A 14,764-nucleotide genomic window follows, 5' to 3' on the forward strand; every position below is an offset into this window, starting at 1 on the left:
CGATTCCTTGCGGACACAGCCTTCTGGAAAAAATAACAGCCAGGCTCGGCGACCAGCTTTATTTTTACTCTTCAGGAAACGGCTCATCCATAAATGCGCATAACCGACTGTAAAGGCGCCACCTACACCGAAGACCACTGAGCCGAGAATCTCGCAGAGGTCGTTCCTTCCTGCGAATCTTACATGCAGGCAGAGTAAAACCAAATATCCAAGCACAAGTAGTGTACTCTAAGTTCCAAAATGGCGAGGAAAAGCTGACGTCGTGTTTTCATGCCGTGGCTGCCTGAGGCTCTAAAATTTCGAACACGAATAGGCGCTTAGAATGGTGTAATCTAATCTATTCAGCTCGATTCAAACAAAATCTGAAATGTAGGCACCAACCGTCTTGTTTATTTTTTTTGTGACTTCTTTCAGGACATTGTACGATAAACATTAGCAGCAATCATCCCATTTCGCGAGTCGTTTTCTAATTTCTTGATTGCAGCGGAATATTAGCAAGTATGCTAAACGTAGATACGTACGCCTTTTAAGAACATTTTTTGCAAGAAAAAAAAAAAGAGACCATGTAAAGCAACTGACATAGATGAAGTAAATGGGTGTTATTAGCTCTACGACCACATGTTTGCGCATCACATGCGAAGGTTTTCGAGGTCATCAGACTCGCTTAGAACTTCCCCTTACAGCTTTAACAACCACACCTTTCCTGGTGCACCTTTTTGAATGATTAATATACAGTTCGGAATTCCTTATTGATGTGCAGGACGGAACATGTAGATATTTCTTAAAACCTTCTCTAATTCTTGTTTTTCGGGTTTTTGTGAAATTTAGCAGCATTGTGATGGCAAAGCAATGATGTGCGAGCAGCTTAGCGGACTGTCTGCTAGCTGCACTAAATTATAGCGTTTTCGTGAGCTTGACCAAGACGTTTCCGCTATCGCGCAAAAATTTCTGGCAAGCTTGGCATTTTTTGAAGATCATGAGAGCACGCACCAAACGCGCGTTACTCCGAGATAATTTGAGTTGCCGAAATCCGTAGTTCAGGCGCCGCTCACAGGCTGGCGGCGCAGGGAACAGAGCGTTGTTTTCCGACTATATCGCGCAGCCTGAAACACAAAAACTAGTTATTGTTTTTCGAGCTAATGATGTTGTAAAAGGTGCATACCAGAAAGAGCATTATTAATTTTGTTTTGAAGTTTTAGAAGGACGTAGGAAGAGCTCTTCAGCGCCGAGGGAGGGAGGGAGGGAGGGAGGGAGGGAGGGAAAGTGGGATTTGGTTGTAAGAACATGGCTTAACAGAGAGAAAAATAAATTCAGAAAAATTGAAATTGTGCAGAGACCAATTAACAAAAGTAAGAGCGTAGAATCTACGAACATAAAGAGCCCAACCAAGGGAACGGGTCGACGGGGAGAACTGCGTAGGAATCCTGAAATTAGCAGTGGCATATGTCTTATTCTGTCACGCTGCAAAACCTCCGAGCCTGCTGATTCGGGCGCGCACAGGCAGCAGCGAATCGGTGGCGCCACGCCACGTGGTGAGGGGATCGTCGTGTTAAAGGTTGAAGGCTGGTGGCGTATTGAGGAGCGGCGTATATGAACGAGACATGTTCTGATTTTACACTAAACAATATCTTTACATCGGTTCTGTGCATTCTTCTAGCAGGCAGAGGGTCCACTAAATTGTTGCAATGACATGAACTCATCCGCTAAAGCCTCCAGAGCTTCGGCCAACTTAAGATACGATGTCAATTCAGTGAAGCAAGCTTTTAAGTCGGGGCGGACGGTAGCATTTGACGAGAGATCTGGGTTACATTCACGATGCCTTAGCAGCACAGGACAAGGAGCTCGTAAGGGCCGTGCATGCTTTTTGATCGCGCCTCTGCCCTGTGTTCTCGAAGTACTGCCGATCTAGATTACAACATAGCGAAACCGAGTTCAAGGCTAGCAGATAGCTAAGATTTTTCCGCCACCAACTGTTAAGTTTTTGGTATTAGGCGCAAGTTCAACCTCTACAAAACCATCCATTTCTGGCTCAAAACCCGGTTCACATTCAAACTTATTATTGAACAGTAGTCAGGGTACCTATAGAAACGAACTACGTTCTGTGTCCGCTAGAGATTCAGCATGGGTTCATTGCTAGCCTAACAGTAGAAGTAATTCCAAACTCTTTCATGGCCTTTTGACGCTTGGTTGTAGGGAAAACAGCAGTTGTGTTGTGTACTTTTTTGCCCAGCCCGCTAGTGCCATATATCAATCTATCAATTTTCTTTTCTTTTTTCAAATTAAGAGACACCGACACTTTAGAAACACCAACGCAAGACCGAAGTGCCGCTAATGGTTTTTCCTTGTCCATGTCTGAGCTTTAATTTCTGGCAAGATAAAATTTATGTCCCATTTCTTCGTTCGAAGCTACAACATTGGACTTTCCTTTGCTCATTTTTCTGATACATACGCATAGAATCGAAGAAAAACTTCGTAAACTTGAGGTGATGAGACCAGCATGCGGCAGAAAAATAGGAAATAAAGAAAATAAATGCAAAATTAAACGAGGAAAAACGTGGAGAGTGGCACAATCTGAGAACTGAAGAAAGCCATCAATGAGAGCGTGCACAGGTCAAATTGTCTATTGTTTCGGCGTCTGCAGAGAGAAGATGGCGGCTGAAAACGCCTTAATTGAGTCGTTCGTTTTCGTTTCTTTGTAACAGCACGTCATTAGTAGGTACCGGCAAAGTCCATTATCGCACTTGTGATCTGTCTCAATGTGAAATGGACGCTAGAAAAGTACCTTTGAAGTTGCATGCTGGGAAGGCAAAACCGATCGCTCATAAACAAGGTACCTCCTGTGTGTAGCCGTTTGTAGGCTTATAGGAATGCATGTGAGTATGTACGAATGCCTGAAATAAGTTTTCCGCACATAAGCCATCAAAAGCTTAATGAAATGGACGTAACTCGCTTGCTTATACTTGTATGTATGTAGTAAGGAACCGCTAGGAAAGGGTGTTCTCGGAAGCCTGAAAAAGATGTGATAATATTATCAAATAAATACTTGGGCACAATTACCGTTACTCCGCCAAAAGCAGTCAGACGAGACTGTTTGGTAACGAACTACAATTAAATATTTAAGATTCATTCCGATGCGGACACTTTGAGGCCAGCCATGCTTATTTGACCGTTTGTGATTTGAGTTTGGCCTGTGTTCATTTCTATCAGCATAAAAACAGAACTTGCTTTGTTTTATTTTCGTTTCCTAGCCACTTCGACAAACTACGACACTGTTGCGGAATCGGACGCACAAGAAAAGCAAAGAAAAAAGAGTTTTCAGCTTTTTTTTTTTTTTTTTAGAATCTACTTGAAATGATAGGGACCTTGTGCACGTTGAACTGAATGTATAAAAATAAACTTGAATAAATATTTATTCCCACAGGCAAGCCCTTCTTCCCCGCTCCAACCTACAATAAGCAACCTATAATGGCGCATGGGGGCCAAAAGCAAGACAGGTTCAGCAAGGGTTGTGACCACGCGTTTCTAAGCTCCGCGCGCGTGCTTCGAGGATCGGACCAAGCTTAGTGGAACAATACCTGAAAATGGTTGGTCAGAGGAACAATTTCCCCGCTCACATAAATTGCCACTTTTCCACAAGTCGCGCAGAGCTCACGAACACTGTGCATTTCAGCTCGGATCAAAGGCAGTGGCCTCGGCCTCGATTCCATGCCGCGACCTAGCGCTCGGTTGCCATACACAGTAACCACAGAGCCACAGCGATGGGCATGTGCGCAGGGAGTTGCCGTAAAGGCAGCATCGCTTGGCAATGTGTAAAAGTCACCAGGTGAAGTACGAGTTGAATTATATGAAGAAAATCTACACGCATGTTATTTCAAATTTGACGCGAGTGTTTGGAGCCAGCCATGCGGAGACACTCGGTAAAACTTCGCCGAAGCACATGCAGAGCATGCACGAGAACACCGGCGCCTCAACTGAAGTCAGGACAAAGCCAACAGTAGAGACCAAGAAACAGGACTTTGGCGTTGATATTTTATTACTTTGCCTTTTGAGAACGTCCTCGCCTACAGCAGACAAATACTTCACTTTCGTTTTCACAGCAACGCCCGTTCAGCGCAGGGTATGTGCGACGTCGCCCCGGAAAAGCAAGAATGTGGGAAACAGAGAATCACGGAAATAAAAAAAGTGAAAAAAAAAACGGCACAAAGCTGCGCGAGCGAGAACAAAGCAAGAGGAGACCGCCGACGTGTGATGCACGGCTTGCCGCAGCGTGATAAATGATGGCTCAGGCTTCGTGGCCTCGGTGGCAGCAGCACCCGAGGAGGAAGGACGGCGGCGAAAGCGACGGCCGATTCGTAAGCGCCGTTCGCGCCTTTGCACCGCGTGCCGCTCTTGCCACACACACACACACACGCACCGGCGGAGACAGCGGGGCGGACGAAGAGCACAGCGACACCGAAGAAGAGCCTGCGAACGGCTGCGCCTGAAGCAAACCCCGCGTCGCACCCCTCGGCGTCGTCGAGCCACGTCTCCTTCTCTTTCAGGAGAAAAATTACACACCCTAGAGGTGCGCAAAGCGATGCCCGCCTCGTGAAAACCTCGCGTGGCAGGACTCGGAATCGACCGTGCGAAAGCACAGGCTGCGCGAAGTGGGAAGAACGGCGAGTGAAGAGAAGAGGACGAGCAAAGGTGCCAGTACGTGGAAGCCCGTCCTCGCGCAGCTTCGCATGACGCGTACACGCCCACACCAACCGGCGAGCGAGCTCAACTCGTTGCGTTTTTGCGCGGTGCGCGAAAGGAGTCCGTTAGAAAGCCCAGAGCGGCCGCTTTGGTTGACACGTCACTGACTTGGAGAGAAAGGTAAGGCAGAAAGGCAACTGTGAGACCAGCGAATCCTGTTTTCTTTTTCTTTTTATGATTTGTAAGACATTATCTGGGACTAGAATAGAAGAAGAGCACACAAGCGAGATGGCAAAGGAGACAATGGCAAGAAGAACGTAGCCTCGCTCGGCTGGAAAGCGTAGTTCACCGCCAGCGCGGTACCCTCGAATAACGGACGTCAACAGTAGCATTGTGCGCGTGCACTGCGCACTTTAAAAAAGCCTAGGATGCGACGAGAGCATTTTGCGAGTGCGCGTATCGTTGGAATTCTCACGCAAGACTTAGAGCTTCCCATCCGGTGCTGTTCACAAATCCTCTAGAACTCCTCGGCTTAAGGTTACGAAATAGCTGGTGCTGTGTTTGGACTCAAGTCCTGTGATGGAAAAGAAGGCGAGGGCCACGCTGCTCCAAATTTGTGCATCGCTGACAGTTGTGGTGAAGTGGAGAGGGGGGGGAAGGGGCAATGACAGCTGCATGCGCTAAACTTTTCTCTTCCCTTTTCATAATGACTCAAAAGTGGAGCAAAAAATGCTGTGGTCGCACTGTTCCCGTATGTGACAGCAACAGGTTTACTGACCGCTGTTCCCTACCCCTTGTCGAGGACACATAGCTCTCCAGAAATCTGAAAGCCGATTATCGTGGCTGAAAATTGCGCACCCTGTTCTATCGGCCAAGAGAACGGCAACACTGCGCTTAGTGCGAAAGGATTCGTAGGCCCCTCAATGTCCCCTCAAGCATGTCAAATGAAAACCGGTTGGTACCCGGAAAAACCAGGGATACCTAGATTTCAATGCGTACAAGCGTTCCTTCTGCCTTGGTGCACGACTCCTTGAGGTGAAATGCTTGGGAAAGGGGTCATAGGCCTCAATTAGTTGCGCCGATGGGACAGTGATCCGCTCCGCCCTCCGGCGAAAATCAGTGCGCCTCACGCGGAAAAATTCCATTACGTGACCCTTTTGTTTTTCTTTTTTAAACGAACATGTTTCACCCATGGCCCCCCTTTTTCCAAGCATTTCACCTCAGAAGAGCTGAGCACCAGGCCATGGGACATCTTGTACCCATTGGAAACCGGTGGGTACTCTGCGGCACCAGGGATCGAAACCGGTACCTCCCGAATGCGAGGTAGGTGTTTTTCCACACGGCCACCGCTTACGAGGATATTTAAGCTTCCCTTCACAAATTACTAGTTCGAATTGTAGCTATAGCCACGCATACCAATCGGAATGGTGCTGAACAAAACCAGTTGGCAAATATCAGTCATTTACGACACGGTCTTATGTTATATGCAAAATTCAATATCGGTGGCTGTGTATTGCTCATGGAAAGCCCTGCGCTGTTACCAAACGTTCCAACGGGAATGCAAGGTATATAAACTAAGAAAACGTTACAAGCACACATTAGCAGCGCATCACCAAGCTAGCGCGTACTTCGAATCTGCGTGATTCTCTCAACCATTTCTCATTTTTGTTCATTTTAGTACACTTAGATTCTTTAAGCACGAAGCTTTAGCTAAGTATGCGATTCCACCAAGTGGAACAAATCCGTCCCATCACCATGGAACGAGCCCCATGAAAGTGTGTTCTGACACCGTTCAGTAGGGGGTTGCTAGCAGCAAGCTAGTAGTGTCACCAAGGGACGTCACCCGCTCTGCCACCATATCGCCAATGAGGAGCGTAAGAACACACGAAAAAAACAGCGCCGCATAAAATGTGCGGTAGCGGTTTTTTACATTCACCGATAACGACCCGCCTTCGCGCTCCGCGGATACAATGGCGAATTTTTGTTTTCTTTTCGTAGCCATCCTGCCGCACCCCCTTAATGTCGCTCACTTATCGCCTTCAGGCATCTTTTACTTTCTGTTAGTAATTTGCATCAGCTTTTGCGATTAGGCACGGATCGTTTCGAGAAGACCGTCTTGTCGACATCCCATTGCCAAGAATTACCGAGGCCAGCATCTCTGATGCGGACCCTCCCTGCGGCGTTCGTGATAGGCTTGTAAAGTGCTATTTCTTCCTTTTTTTTTTTTTTTGTGGTGGTGAGTATACCTTCGACCCTTTAGTAAGGTGCAAGTATTTTTTTAGCAACTCGCGCAAAGTTTGAGCTTTGCCAACGAGCAGGAACAAGAGAGCTTGATGACGCAGATAAGATGCGCGCGTAAGGGAAGTGCGGCTATGGCTATATCACCATGCGCATTAAGCCATCGTTATGCCGCCACGGCTCGAAGTTCGGCCCTCGTTCCCCGATGCACTAGCTATGTAGCAGAACACTTTCAACTACGGCTTCAGGAGGATTAGGCGCTATTAAAATGCTTCCTCGTCCCCAGCTCCTCAGTACTCAAGGTGCTCTCTTTCTTGGCAGCCTATAGTGTCGCGACGTGGCCTCTAATTTCCGATCGACGTGCTTCCTGAGCATTCACGCGCGTTCCCTTAAGCGCCTCCTGCCAAAGAACGATGGCTCTCAGTCGCATCCTGGCACAGAGATTGCTTTTACTTGGTTCGCCACCGCTTCCAAGGTGACCTATTTTGCTGGTCTATAATGATGGCTCGCAATGCAGACAAATGAATCCTCATGAAAAATTATTAAAATCAAAGCTGAGAGCGCCACTCGACGTTTACTTTGCCCATTTTATTTGTCCTCTCGAACAACTAAAAATAAAAGGAGAGCGAGCGCGTAGCAGCCATTTTGCAGGCCCCGCTCTTGCTTGTAATGCTTCTTGTTGTGAGCTCATTCTTAACACAAACTTTTCTCGCAGTAGCGTCGCACTCGCCTCTGTCGTAAGAAGGTCATATTGTTTCGTACATCTTTATTTCTCGGGGAGAGTTTAGAAGTTCCGGCAATATATAGGTCTCATTCATGAGACGGATACGACTGCCTACTCTCTGCCACACGTCATTAGCGTCAGATGTGGCTTTAGAAGCTTCTCACCATAATTCGCCTCGCGTATGCAGGCTGCCCTTAAACCTCTTCACTCTCGACAACCAGGTATCCCGTCCACCTAGCTGTCTGCTTGTTCGCCGCCGTGTGTTTCACACGAATTATGTCTTCACTAAGGCTTAAAGGCCTACTGTCCACCCTCCGGTCGAAAATATTTTCTTCCCCGGTGAATGTGAGACTTCGCCCCCAGAACGCAAGGCCACAAAATTTTTTTTGAACAGAGTAACTAACAACGCAGTTACAGCCACCGCAATCACCCGATTCTGTCGTGTTTCTCTCTTCCCGTTCCCTCGCAAAGGTTTTTGTTCTCTGCCCAGTCGTTCTAGCCTCCGCAAGACAAATTCCCCTTGTTACTCCGCGTTTGGCGGGAGGTGCGGCGTGGCACTCCGTGTGCGCGAAGAAAAAAAAGAAAAAAAAAAGCAAACAGGCGAGGGAGCTCGCGACGCTGGATTCAGTTCGGCCGTGGCGAGGGAAAAACGCGCAGTGAGCGGTATAGACACCCATCCTTCACTCTCAGACAGCGAGACGGACCAATGGGCGTCGTTTTCGACTAAGACGTCATAGTTGCGGCTCGACGGGCCAGCGCAAGGAACGGGAAAGCTGGCTTCCCGAAGGAGAGGCTGATAGAGCTTTGATTTGTATTTTCGTTGCTTTGCGGCGCGCGTGTCGCTGTAGCATTATGCACAGACTATCTCCGGTACCTGCTCGAAACACTGGGCTCCTTTGCTTAAAAGGGCCTTTCCTGGACAATGGCCCTTTAAATTAGGTCAGGGCAGTCTCGGGTGATCTGAGACCGCTGCGCTTGAAATTGTAAGGACTGTTTGAATACAGAGCAGGCAACATTTTTTTATTCTTATCCGTTGTAGTCGCTAGAGTTCTTTTCTATCGTTTCGACAGTTTTGCAGTGAAAACCATTAACGCGTTTTATTGCGAAAACAATGCTACGAACGCCAAAGCGAGACATCGGGCGGCCGCAGCTGCTCTGTGAAGAGGCGTAGCTACGGTCTCCTCATAAACAAATAGGTAGGCTCTGGTTACCCTAGATGAATTGCAAAAGCAACGGCGGAAGCTTCTTTTGCCTGCTACGTTATTCGCCTATTACGCCCTATCCGTGTAAGGTGCTTGGGGACACTTAAGCTCATCCTTTAAGGGCATGAAGCGAGAGCGTAAGCTACCAGCCCAAATATAAAGTCACCCTTCCATCAACCCGTATGGACGTGCCTGCGTGCTCTAGGGGCAACGAGAATGCAAACGGTTCTGACAGGCTGATTCTGATATCACCCTCCCATATGAAAGGAGGGACCCGAGTTGGCAGCTCCTGTCCGTGGCATAGGGGTAATGTGAATTCAAATGTCATGGCAGGCTGATTTTTTTATGAGGAGACCGTAGCTGCGTCTCTTCACGGCGTAGCTGCGGCTACCCGAGGCCTCGATTTGGCTGTCGTAGTATTGTTTCCGCAATAGAATTTCAGCCTGCTGTGATATTTGATTTTACGGTACCCCTTGTTATGGACAGGAGCTGCCAACTCGGGTCCCTCCTTTCATATGTGAGAGCGATATCAGAATCAGCCTGCCAGAACATTTTGCATTCTCGTTGCCCCTAGAACACGCAGGCACGTCCATACGGGTTGGTTGAAGCATGACTTTATATTTGGACTGGTAGCTTACGCTCTCACGTCATACTCTTGAAGGATAAGCTTAAGTGTCCCCAATAATGTAGCACCTTACACTGATAGGGCATTATAGGGGAATAATGTAGCAGACAAAAGGAGCTTCCGCCGTTGCTTTTGCAATTTAACTAGGGTTAGGCAGCGCTAAACCACAACTATTCTTTTTTTTTTTTTAACGCGAGACGGAGAAAAATAAAGACTTCTTTTTGTATAAATTGATACGCAAGACATGCCACCAGCCGCTTTCTCTCTTTCCCAATTTATTTCCTTTTCCACCAGTGCTTCAATTACTACAGGGCTCCCTTACGATGGAGCCAGACTTTATGCACTGCTCTTCACTAATTCGTCCTTGTAGTGAGTCGTTAAAAAGGAGTGTGCCTAAGAAATCTACGATAATTCATAATGATTTTTTTTTCTGTGAGGGAAAAGGAAAAGGGAAAAGGGAGGAGGATTGTTGACGCTGAGCCATTGCAGGCTGCTTTCACTGTATATCTATTTTTTTCGCTCACTGGACGTTAGTTATGTGCAATAAGAAGGGTATTGACTTTACAACAATAAGTGGGCAAGCTGCAAGGCTATTCTGCACTCACCAACAGACCACGTAGCGCCGCAGTCGTATCACTTTTGAGCGTCTGCATCTATCGTCACGTACAGAAAAAAAAAAAATAAAAAATGTTGCTACTTCTGCCTTCTTAGCAACAGATGAAAACGTTTGTGGCACGCAGTTTGATAACTTTGCTCAGCGACGGCTTGGAATGCAGACGCTGTACAGAAATACATCGAAGTCAGGTCTGAGAATTATTATCCGGTATCTGGAACACGAAATAACAGCAACCAACGAAAAATCACGAGTCAGAACGGCTCGAAAAAAAACGAGAAAGCAACAAAAGAACACAAGGTGAAAGCAGCATAATGAAGAGAAATTATGCATGACAAGACGGCATATGACAAAGCATGAAAACAAAAATTCACAAGAACAAAACAGCAAGATGATAAAACAGCACAGCGCAGCATGGTGTACCGCCGCAGGTGGGTAAACTGTTAGTGCCATAACCGCAAAGGGCGAACGCAGCGGTGTTTTTACCTAAGGGAAGTTTCGTTAAGTTGGGTTAGATACGGTTAGGTCAAGTAAAGTTGCAAAGTACCTAGGATATTACAATTCTTCCGCGCCATGTACTCATTTTTGAGAAAACATTTTTACAGGCTAGCCGATGCATTACTTGACTTGTGTTTTAGGGCAGACAGACAAGCACAAAAAGGAACGAAGTTGACAGCTAGGACAGGGAACTATACTGTCTTTCTGTGCTAAAACCCAAGTACAGTAATAGCCGTTTTTCTCGCTTCTATGTTGTGCAAAGCACAAATGCCTAACCTGAGAATTGGGTATTGATGAACCAGCATCACATTTCACAAAGATTGTAGGTACGCGACGAAATTTAAATGAGGAATTGTGCTGCTGTCCGTGCACAAAACTTTACGCAACGCTGTGGCTTAGCGATTGGAAGCACAGTCGAAGCAATAGACGCATAGTGACGGAAATTCGTGCTCAAATAATTTCTAATTAGATCACCGAAGAATGCGACCACTGCATAATCCCCTGCTCTGCCACATGCACTGTTCAAGCACATGATGCATTGCATTGCCCTGATCTTTGCTTTTTTATCCTTGCCGTGCAGTGTCGCAATACTGAATTTACCACGCGGCGTTTTGTCGCGGGTTTATATTTGCCGCGCTGTTCTGTAGCTGTACCGTTTTTGTCTGCTGCTTTGACGCATAGTGTCTTCATGCACCCCTCTATCCTTATTAACATAAACAGCTTCTCATCTAGGGCCAAGCGGCGTCTCTCACTTGTTCAACGTAAAACTAAAGGCCCTCTGTGGGAACTAAATAACAAACTTGCAAGCGCCTAAGATTGCACCATTCAGCCGCAATGTTGCCATTAGAATTTAAAGAAAAGAGAATAGCTTGGTACCTTGTGGGACACTGCTTTTTATTAAAGTACCAGTGTTGTTGTCTTTTTGCCACTAGTTTCTGCGGAATATATAGACTTGCGGTGGCACTAGAAAAGATTTTGCCCTTGTTATTCGTCATTATACATAGATACAGCCACGCGATTACACCACCCTCACCCAGCTCCGATCTCCAATTTAAAGCCCTACGCCACCCATCTTTTGGGTGAAACTACTCAGATAACGGCTTCCACTTTCCAACACATTTTGAGAATATTACCCTATGCTTCATTCCTAATGCAACGCAGCCTAGAGGTGCTCTTTCGGTTTCTGTTACTTTATTAATAAAGTCGACGAAAAGAAAGCCACTTTTTAATGTCAGTGTCGAGAGGCAGCACCGTTTGCGAGCGATGTCCTCGAACGAGACAGCGAGAATACCGGTTGACACGCCGCCTCGCCCCATCTCTGGTTGGGCCACTTGGAGTGGCTGGTGGGCCCCTCGTGTCAGTACTCACCTGAAATGAGCAAGAAAAAGGACACGCACAATCAGCAGGGGCAACAATGCATGCATCATAGTCAAATAATCATATAAGCAACGCTCGTGCTTGAAAACACCATTCTCAAAAAGCTGCCAGAATATTTTTCCTTATCGAGCTTAACATGTGGTTGTAGAGCATTGTAACATACGTGTTTGTAGAGCACCCAATATTCCGCGGACAAAAAAAAAATATAAAAGGCGAGCAATACGAGCTTCCACATAAATATCTATTTCCAAATTTTAAATTCAAATTTTATGTTGCACCAGATGTTTTCCAGATGCTTTAGAAGTGCTGCTCTTAGCAGCACTTCTAAACCCACACCTTCCCCTACACCCTATCCGCTCAGTTTGGAACGGATTGTAAGGCACCCATGTACTGTGCGTTATCAGTGCACGTTAAGAACACAGGGTGGAAGAAATCCTAGAGAGCCATCCACTACGACGTCTCTAGTTATCCGTTTCATTTTCTGAAGTTAATCCTATTAACCAAAACGAAATGTAAAATTATACCAAGTAATAACAGAAGTTACCAAATCAGGATACACGCCTAATCAAATGTGTGAGTTCGTTTGTTGCAGAGTCACGGTAACGTTTAGCTGCGAAGGCATGTGCATGACAGACAGAGAAAGTATATTTACGCCCCGAGAAGTTTCACTTTATTTGAGAGAAACAGAGAAGTCGAATTACAGAAAAAAAAAAGGCAGAATTTGAAAAAGTAACGATCATTTCCCCAGTAATACAGCCTGTGTTTCATGCGTCCTAAGATATTCGCCAGTGTTCATAACATCCATAAATTTATTACATGCCAGGTTTAAAAGAAAGAAACCACATTAGGAGCCCTTTCTGAACATTGGCAGCGTATGCTACATTGGGTGAATGCTGCAGCCATCGGCATTTTTTTCTCGGATCGTTTGCAAAGTTTCTGCATAAATGGACCCGAAGCAGTTTTATACGCTATGGCCACTGATGAGACAAATTTCTGTGATACCGCTTATGAGGGAAATAATTGAGAGCGCCGAAAGAAAATCAACGCTAAGTAGAAAGTGTTCTTTAGCTCTGTTAAGACAAAAGTCAAGGCTTCCTATTAAAGTGAAACAACACCCTAGCAATCTGGAACTCACAAAGGAATGCTTTACTCCAAGTTGAGCCCTAAGTTAATGCCTAAAACATACGCCAAATAATCTGGTAAGAGCTTTATTCATTTGTGGAAGCTGGAACCAAAGCCCGGTACCCAGTGGCTGCTGGCAGTGAAATGTTTACTTAGCCCTCAGCTAACCGCAGAAAACGGAGATAACCTCCACCAGAAGACACGTATTGCGGCCGTACATAGCTGGCTTCAGCCTAGATAGAACACCAACTAAACTTCTCACGATTCTCCTACGTGCATGCCAAACATCTCTATTGTACTACAAGGTTAGCCGCTAGCAGGGTGAAAGAATGTTTTAAATCTACGACAAACAGCACCGACAACAGATGCCACTAGACTCGAAGTAATTTCCTGAACCGCGAATAATTGTGGAACGCTTCCAAACGCTAGTCGACCTGAGAATTGAGCTGCACCCAGTCTCGATTGCAGGACCGGTGGCGTGCCACACCAGCATACGCTTCGTCACAAGCGATGGCGAGCAAGCGGACCAACTTATAACAAATAGTAGTTCGATTAAAAAAAAAAACATTTCAAATTAGAGGCTTTGCTTGAGCCGGGCGCTCATCATACTGCACAGTCGCTTGTTTACAGCAAACACAATTAACGCTCGCTATGAATTCTGAAACCAAAATAATTTGTAAAATCCGGACATTCTATTCATCGGCTGAAGAGCGCCAACGCTCATTAAGCCAAAATTACTGGCGTAGCGGGAGATGCATGCCCTAAATGGAAGCATGCTCTAGGATTTCACTGCGGAGAAGAGAGCAATGGACACGACGTCAGGCAGGCGTTGTTACACTGTTCAACGTCTGGATTTAGAATAGGCCAGCGGCTTCCCCAACCCTGACCACCCATCAGTACGAAATATAAATTTGACAACTGAAGCTACCAAGAAACAAACATTGCTTTGAAGAATTCGGTTAATCAGAGACAGAAAAAACTCCACGAGCATACACCGCGACACCGACGTCCGAGGTGAAGAAGCCTGGCGTTATACGTTCGCACACGCTGCACCAAACCGAGCAGGACTAGTATTTCTTCCAACGCATCACTGTTAAAATTATCATCTTTTTACTTAAAAGCGGCCGTCACAGGCGACGAATGAAAAGGATAAACATCCCATCCAAGTGACGCGTCGTTTCACACAAGTAACGATAATTCCGAGCCCAAAGACAAAGAAACGACTGACATAGCCACGTTATACATTATAAACGCTACAATGTTATCGGAAACCGAGCGCAAGCTCCCTCCTTAACTCTTTTCATTACTTCACCGCCACAGTGAGCCTCAAAGGAGACAGAGCCCATTAAAAAAAGGGTACCGGAATTCCCGATGTTGACTTTGAGTTTAACGACCTTTGACTCAGCTGCGAACAGCCGCCCTGTATTGAATAAATAGCAGATGAGATTTCAGGAAGTAGCCGCTGCTGAGGATGGGGGATGCGGCGCGGTCTTACAATGGTTACAGAAGCACAATGGCGAGTCCAGATATATGAACGTGGCGGGGCGTCGGCGCGCTGGGAAGGAGCGGACAATAAAGCGACTTAAGAAAGCCTCGCACGAGAGTAATATCTATATCGGACAGCGTGATATCGCCAGCGACGAGCAAGAAGTAAAGCACAACGATTTGGCGGTGGCTTGGTTCCGTCC

At 46.3% G+C, this 14,764-nt stretch overlaps 1 protein-coding gene across 3 annotated transcripts in view; it reads right to left on the bottom strand.

Annotated features, from left to right (window-relative positions):
- The window catches only part of LOC146185173 (neural cell adhesion molecule 2-like), a 484,255-nt gene that overhangs the window by 109,223 nt on the left and 360,268 nt on the right, over window positions 1-14,764 (bottom strand). For 2 of the 3 annotated variants that reach the window (XM_084606156.1, XM_084606155.1), the window contains one exon: window positions 11,829-11,945. The exons of the other annotated variant lie outside the window; for it this stretch is intronic. The gene's annotated coding sequence lies outside the window, so the exon portion shown is untranslated. The remainder of the gene's footprint in view (window positions 1-11,828; window positions 11,946-14,764) is intronic. 3 annotated transcript variants of the gene reach the window in all.

The sequence above is a fragment of the Amblyomma maculatum genome, chromosome 6, assembly GCF_055883805.1.
Source record: "Amblyomma maculatum isolate TAMU_Amacu chromosome 6, ASM5588380v1, whole genome shotgun sequence".
Classification (NCBI taxonomy): Eukaryota; Metazoa; Arthropoda; class Arachnida; order Ixodida; family Ixodidae; genus Amblyomma; species Amblyomma maculatum.